This window comes from Salvelinus sp. IW2-2015, unplaced genomic scaffold (genome assembly GCF_002910315.2).
Source record: "Salvelinus sp. IW2-2015 unplaced genomic scaffold, ASM291031v2 Un_scaffold1077, whole genome shotgun sequence".
Taxonomy (NCBI): Eukaryota; Metazoa; Chordata; class Actinopteri; order Salmoniformes; family Salmonidae; genus Salvelinus; species Salvelinus sp. IW2-2015.
This window is the reverse complement of record NW_019942718.1, coordinates 302,408-310,203: the sequence shown is the minus strand read 5'-3', so window position 1 is coordinate 310,203 and position 7,796 is coordinate 302,408.

Genomic DNA, 7,796 nt, shown 5'->3' with positions numbered 1-7,796 from the left:
ATATTGTTAGCCTGAATGCTAGGGGTTTGAGAGATCGTACAAAAAGGAAAGCCTTATTTTCATATTGTAAATGCAGTAACGCAGATTGTGTCCTTCTTCATTAAAGTCATTTGTGTGAAAGTGACTTGAAATTTGGAAGTCCTAGTGGGAAGACATGGCCTATCTCAGTCATGGAGCAAATCATTCCGTTGATGTTTTTGACACTTATCCACAAGTTTAAGGGCGACATTCTAGAATCCACATCTTCACAGGATTGAAGATGGGTCATAGTAACTGTTAAACTTGACAATACTATTTTCATCATCTGTCATGTTAACTCTCAACTCACATGCTCCAAATAAGACCCTTTTTGCCCAACTTACCAGAAAACACCTGACGACTCTGCTGACTTGTTTTCCTCCTAGAATGAGTCAATGCTCTCAAAATAGCAATACCATCACAACATTATGTAAGGATCTCTCTGTTGATGATGCCTGGCGTTATTTGTTGATGATGCCTGGCGTTATTTGTTGATGATGCCTGGCGTTATTTGTTGATGATGCCTGGCGTTATTTGTTGATGATGCCTGGCGTTATTTGTTGAATGATGCCTGGCGTTATTTGTTGATGATGCCTGCCGTTATTTGTTGATGTTGCCTGGCGTTATTGTCACGTTCTGACCTTTATTTTCCTTTGTTTTGTCTTTAGTTAGTATGGTCAGGGRGTGAGTTGGGGTGGGCAGTTCTATGTTGTCTGTTTCTATGTGGGGTTTTCTAGTTTGGCCTGACATGGTTCTCAATCAGAGGCAGGTGTTTTGTGTTGTCTCTGATTGGGAACCATATTTAGGTAGTCTGTTTTGTATTGTGGGTTGTGGGTTATTGTATATGTCTTTACGTAAGTTGCCTGTGTCTGCACTTGTTGTAGTATAGCTTCACGTTCGTTCGTTTGTTGTTTTGTTAGTTTGTCAAGTGTTCTTCGTTTCGTCTTCGTTAAATAAATTCAAGTATGTATTCAAACCACGCTGCGCTTTGGTCCGATCCTTGCTCCTCCTCAGACGAGGAGGATTACGACAGGAGGATTACGACGTTCGTGACAGTTATTTGTTGATGATGCCTGGCGTTATTTGTTGATGATGCCTGGTGTTATTTCAATCCGGGTGCAAAGGGTTATACCTGGACCAACAAAAGCCACGGTCCCGTGTGGCTCAGTTGGTAGAGCATGGCGCTTGCAACGCCAGGGTTGTGGGTTCATTCCCCACGGGGGGACCAGGATGAATATGTATGAACTTTCCAATTTGTAAGTCGCTCTGGATAAGAGCGTCTGCTAAATTACTTAAATGTAAATGTAAAACTATGTCACGAATATCTAGAGTAGATTTATTCCTAATTTCCCCATTTGATACAATTTGTTACAGATGTAGATCATCAATTGGCTCCCCTTTCTGATCATCATTTGATTTCCCAGAATTTACAAGCTGCTAATAAAATCTAAGGGTATTCAAGGATTTTGGAAATTAAACAACACACTTCTTAAAGACCCTATTTTCATTGGAAACATAAAATCGTTAGCCAAAGATATTTTTGCAAGAAAAGACTTGGGTCATGTAAGTAGATGGGAATTGTAGCCATTAAATGTGCCATAGAGCTGAAGCACCTGAAGAACCTTAGAGAAAAAGCTTTGATGAGCAAGCTTGACAGTTTTCTGAAGAAAGATCATCTGTCTTAAGAAGAAGAGTCTGTATTTCAAACTTTACAACTAGAGTTAGAACAGTTTTACACAGATCTGGCAAAGGATAACTTTGTCAGATCAAGAGCTAAATGGATTGAAGAAGGGAAAGAAACACCAGTTATTTCTTTGCACTTGAAAAGAGAATCTACAAAAGAAAATCTATAACGGCACTCAAAATMAATGCTGTATTTTGCAAAGATCCCATTATAATATCAACATTTGTCAATTCCTTTTATGAAAACCTTTACAACTCACAATTTCAGGAAGATGGTTGTGAAAGCTAAATTTGCCACATTCAGAATTATGTCCCTGTAATTGAGGATGATTTCCACTCAGTTTGCGAATCACCTGTGTCAATCGAAGAAATTAGAGAGGCTCTGAATTCAATGAAAAAAGGTAAATCACCTGGCTCTGATGGCCTGTCAGTTGAATTCTATAGGCAGTTTTGGGAGTTACAAGAAAACCCTGTTATTTTTCATGTTTCTAGATTGCCTTGAAAATGGGGAAATGGTCTCCAATATGAAACAGGGCCTTATTTCACTGATTCTGAAGACCTTTCTCTCATTGACAATTGTAGACCAATTACTTTAAAAAATATTGATTACAAATTGATTGCTCTGGCTTATGCCAAAAAAGAAAGAAATTAATAGATACCATTATAAATGAGACTCAAACAGGATTTATGAATGGCCGTCACATAAGTTCCAACATTCGTTTAGTCTTGGACCTTTTAAATTATTCAGATGCAATTGACTCAATGCAGATGCAATTGATTTTTGGACTTCTTTAAAGCCTTTGACACAATTAAACATGAATTTCTCTTTCGGTCTCTTAAACGTTTTGGTTTCGGTTAAAATTTTATCAAAGTCATTCGCATGTTTTACAAAGATATGAATAGTTCTGTGGTACTAAACCTTAATACATCCAAAAGATTCAGTATCAACAGAAGTGTACGACAGGGATGCCCAATTTTGCCATTTTTATTKATTCAGATAGTGGAACTTCTGTCTCTACATATTCTGAATAATGCAAATCTCCATGGCTTATCCATTTTTAACAGAGAAATCAAAATGTTTCAACTGGCTGATGATACTACTCTTTTTTTAAAAGACAAAGACCATGCCCTTAATACTACCACTGTATTCTCTATTGCATCTGAATTAAAACAGAATGTTTCTAAATGTGAAATCTTGTGTTTATATGACTCTGATGATAAAGAAATGTTCCTATAAAGGACTGTGTATTTAGGAATAAATCCATCAGAAGACCACTTAGTCAGACAACATTAATTTCTCTCGTAAAATTAAGAAAACCAAGAATATATTTAATGATTGGCTACAACGGGATCTATTCTAGGGAGAGTGCTTCTGTCCAAGGCAGAGGGACTGTCTCGCTTTGTGTACACCTCATTATCTTTATTTGTAAATCCCTCTACCTGTAAAGASATTAACAAGACCTTTCTTGACTTCATCTGGAAAAATAAGTCTCACAAACTAAAAAAGTCAGTCCTCTCAAATAAAAGATCTGAATGAGGTCTGGAAGTGTTGGATTTTGTTGACATAAATAACACTTTCAAGATCAATTGGTTTAAAAGAAGTTTCAATTTGGTATTTCAATTTGGTATTTCATTCCAAACAACGTCTTAAATTGGGAGATCTTCCATTTTAAGTGAAATGTAATTATATTCCTGAAAGATTACCCGCTAATTGGCTAGGTTTCACCATCAAGCTTTAATGTCCTGGAAAATATTTCCTGCACAACTTTTCCCCACATAAAGCTCTTTTGTGTAATAATGCAGACATAACTGTAAGGAATAAGTCATTGTTCTACCCTAGCTGGCATGAGAGGAATATTGACTTTGTTCTTGATATTTTCGACAACAGGGGTAATATTCTTTCATATGAACAATTTATAACATTGAATGAGTTTCCAATACCTTTCAGAGAGTTCATTTCAGAGCTTATCCAGAACTCAGCTTGGAAGGAGTGGGCTAACTTAAGAATTCTTGTTGTAACAAATACACAAGACAAGTTTTACAACTTATGCCTGGAGGAAAAATGTTCTGAAACATGCTTATTCCTGACATTGTCTGGAAAYATTATTGGTTGATGCCTTACAAATATTGTATACCAAACAAATMTAAGGAAGTGTGTCACGCCCTGACCATAGAGAGCCCTTGTTTCTCTATGGTGTAGTAGGTCAGGGCGTGACTAGGGGGTATTCTAGTTTATAATTTCTATGTTGTGTTCTAGTTTATATTTTCTATGTTGGTGTTTTGTATGATTCCCAATTAGAGCCAGCTGGTAATCGTTGTCTCTAATTGGGGATCATATTTAAGTAGCTATTTTTCCCACCTGTGTTTGTGGGATATTGTTTTGTGTTTGTGCACCACGTAGTCACGTTTAGTTGTTCGTTTATTGATATATTTTGTTTTGTTTAAGTTTCTCTTTGAATTAAATATGTGGAACTCAACATCCGCTGCGCCTTGGTCCCGTTCTTACGACAGCCGTGACAGAATATCCCACCAAAAGAGGACCAAGCAGCGTATCCACACGGTAAAGGAGTTTTGGACATGGGAAGAAGTGATGGGTGGATGCGAGACCCTTCCTTGGCGGCAGACGGAAGGTAATAATGGAGGACAGCGATGACGCCAGGGTTCGCGTCCACAGAAAGCCCAAGGACAACCCAAAAATCTTGGGGGGGCACAAGGGGTGGCCGGCTGAGCCGCGGGAAGAGCCAGAGCACATGGAGCAGGCGATAGAGAAGTTGTCAGTCGACCGAAGGAGAGTGTCAGAGCCCGCATGGGAGTCGATGGAACAGTGTGAGGGAGGATACCGGAGAATGGAGTTGGCTAGGAGTATGCGGCAGCGCAAGCGTGCTGAAGAGCAGGTCATCAGTCCGGTGCCATAGGTGACGGCTCCACGCACCAGATCTCCAGTGCGCCTCCATAGCCCGGTATGTCCTGTGCCGGTTCCTCGCACTCGCCATGAGGAGCATGTCGTCAGTCCGCTGCCAAAGAAACCCCAAGATTATTTGGGGGGGGGGGCACATGGAGCTAGCGGTCGAGCAGCGGAGAGTGCCAGAGCCTGTGTGGGAGTCGGAGGAGGAATTCGATGAAAGATTCCGGAGAGAGGTGGTAGCGATGAGACTGCTGCAGCACACTCGTCCTGAAGTGCGTGTCCCTAGTCCGGTACGTCCTGTGCCAGCTCCCCGCACTCTCCCTGAAGAGCCAGAGACCGTCAGGGAGGTGATGGAGAAGTTGTGAGAGAGAGAGAGGAGAGAGATGTTGTGCAAGTGTGTTCCGCTCAACATTCGACCAGAGGATCCGGTTAGCAGTCTGGTGAAACCTGTACCGGCTCCACACATCTGTACTCCAGTGCGCCTCCCCAGTCCGGTACGTCCTGTGCCTTCTCCCAGCACTCGCCCGGAAGTACGTGTCACCAGTCCGGTGCCACCTGTACCGGCTCCATGCACTAGGCCTCCAGTGCGRATTCACAGTCCAGAGCTTCCGGCGACGGTCCCCGGTCCGGAACCTCCAGCGACGGTACACGGTCCGGAACCTCCAGCGAGGGTCAACGGTCCGGAACCTCCAGCGAGGGTCAACGGTCTGGAGCTTCCAGGAAAGGCGTCCAGTCCAGCTCCATGGCAGGAGCCGTCCTCTGCACCGGTGGCCAGTCCAGGCACGGTGTCCAGTCCCGCTCCATGGCAGGAGCCTTCCTCTGCGCCGGTGCCTAGTCCAGGTACGGCGTCCATGCACGGCGTCCAGGCACGGCGTCCAGTCCCGCTCCATGGTAGGAGCCTTCCTCTGCGCCGATGCCCAGTCCAGGCACGGTGTTTAGTTCCGCTCCAGGGCAGGAGCCTTCCTCTGCACCGGTGCCCAGTCCAGGCACGTGTCCAGTCCAGCTCCAGGGCAATAGCCTTCCTCTGCGCCTGTGCCCAGTCCGGGTACGGTGTCCAGTCCAGCTCCATGGCCGGAGTCTTCCTCAGCGCCGGTATCCAGTCTGGGCACGGCGACCAGCCCAGCTCCAAGGCGGGAGCCTTCTTCTGCGCCGATGCCCAGTCCAGGCACGGCGTTCAGCCCAGCGCCACGGTCAGATCCGGGGTCTGGGGGGGGGGACTACAACCCGCACCGGAGCCGCCACCGACAATAGTCACCCCCCATTTGGTTTCAGGTTTTGCGGCCGGAGTCCGCACCTTTGGGCTGGGGGTACTGTCATGCCCTGACCATAGAGAGCCCTTGTTTCTCTATGGTGTAGTAGGTCAGGGTGTGACTAGGGGGTATTCTAGTTTATAATTTCTATGTTGTGTTCTAGTTTATATTTTCTATGTTGGAGTTTTGTATGATTCCCAATTAGAGGCAGCTGGTAATCGTTGTCTCTAATTGGGGATCATATTTAAGTAGCTATTTTTCCCACCTGTGTTTGTGGGATATTGTTTTGTGTTTGTGCATGTCCACCACATAGTCACGTTTAGTTGTTCATTTATTGATATATTTTGTTTTGTTTAAGTTTCTCTTTGAATTAAATATGTGGAACTCAACATCCGCTGCGCCTTGGTCCCGTTCTTACTACAGCCGTGACAAAGTGCCCTGTAAGAAGAAGTCTATGTTGTTCAAATTTGTTGATACTGCATCCCAAAAAAGGTGAAAATCTTACACACTTCTATTAAATTAAAACTGTAATAGGTTTTTGGGAAAACCTTGCAGCATACTTATTTACTTTTATGAACACTACCCATGTTTTTGACATGAAGGATATAATATGTTACTATTGCAATGATAACAAGACCATTGAAATTATTGTGATTTAAAAAAATTGTTGCCAAATACATTATACACACAAAAAAAATATTTTTGTATAATAAAATAAACATAAAAAGCTACAAAAAACATATAATAAAATAAGCATTGTGGTGGAAAATGCGTAGGTCATTTGCTATGCTAAGTTGACTAGCAAAAGATGTAGTTTATAATGTATTGGGCAGTAAACTAAGGTTTCAGTCAAATAGGCTATATATGTTTTTACAAAACTGCTACCATGTTGTGCTTCTGCCATGTTGTGTTGCTACCATGTTGTTGTCATGTTGTGTTGCTACCATGCTGTGTTATGTGTTGCTGCTATGCTGTTGTTTTCTTAGGTCTTGCTTTATGTGTTTTGTCCTATATTTTGTATTTTTAATCCCAGCCCCCGTCCCTGCAGGAGGCCTTTTGCCTTTTGGTAGGCCGTCATTGTAAATAAGAATTTGTTCTTAACTGACTTGCCTAGTCAAATAAAGGTTAAATAAATAAAAATGTACAAAAATGCAGCCTACCTGTGTTGATTTCGATTGCATATAGCCTAGGGCAAGCTAGGCAGGAAAACTAGAAGACTCCGATTTCAAGAGGGAATTCTGTTATGTAGAAAGAATGAGACAAACTTAATTATTTAGAAACTGCTCGGGTGTAAGTGCATTCGGAAAGTATTCKGACCCCTTGACTTTRTCCACATTTTGTTACGTTACAGCCTTTTTCTAAAATTGATATTTATTTTAAATAAAAAACGTCAATCTACACACAATGSCCCATAATGACAAAGCAAAGCATTTTTTTGCTATTAAAAATAAATAACTGAAATATCACATTTATATAAATATTTAGACCCTTTACTCAGTACTTTGTTGAAGCACCTYTGGCAGCGTATACAGCCTCGAGTCTTCTTGGGTATGACGCTACAAGCTTGGCACACCTGTTTTTTGGGGGTTTCTCCCATTCTTCTTTGCAGATACTCTCAAGCTCTGTCAGGTTGGATGGGGTGCGCTGCTGCACAGCTATTTTCAGGTCTCTCCAGAGATGTTTGATCGGGTTGAAGTCCGGGCTCTGGCTGGCCCACTCAAGGACATTCAGAGATTTGTCCTGAAGCCACTCCTGCGTTGTCTTGGCTGTGTGCTTAGGGTCGTTGTCCTGTTGTTTGGTGAACCTTCGTCCCAGTCTGAGGTCCTAAGCGTTCTGGAGCAGGTTTTCATCAAGGATCTCTCTGTTCTTTGCTCTGTTCCTCATTCCCTCAATCATGACTAGTCTCCCAGACCCTGCTGCTGAAAAACATCCCCACAGCA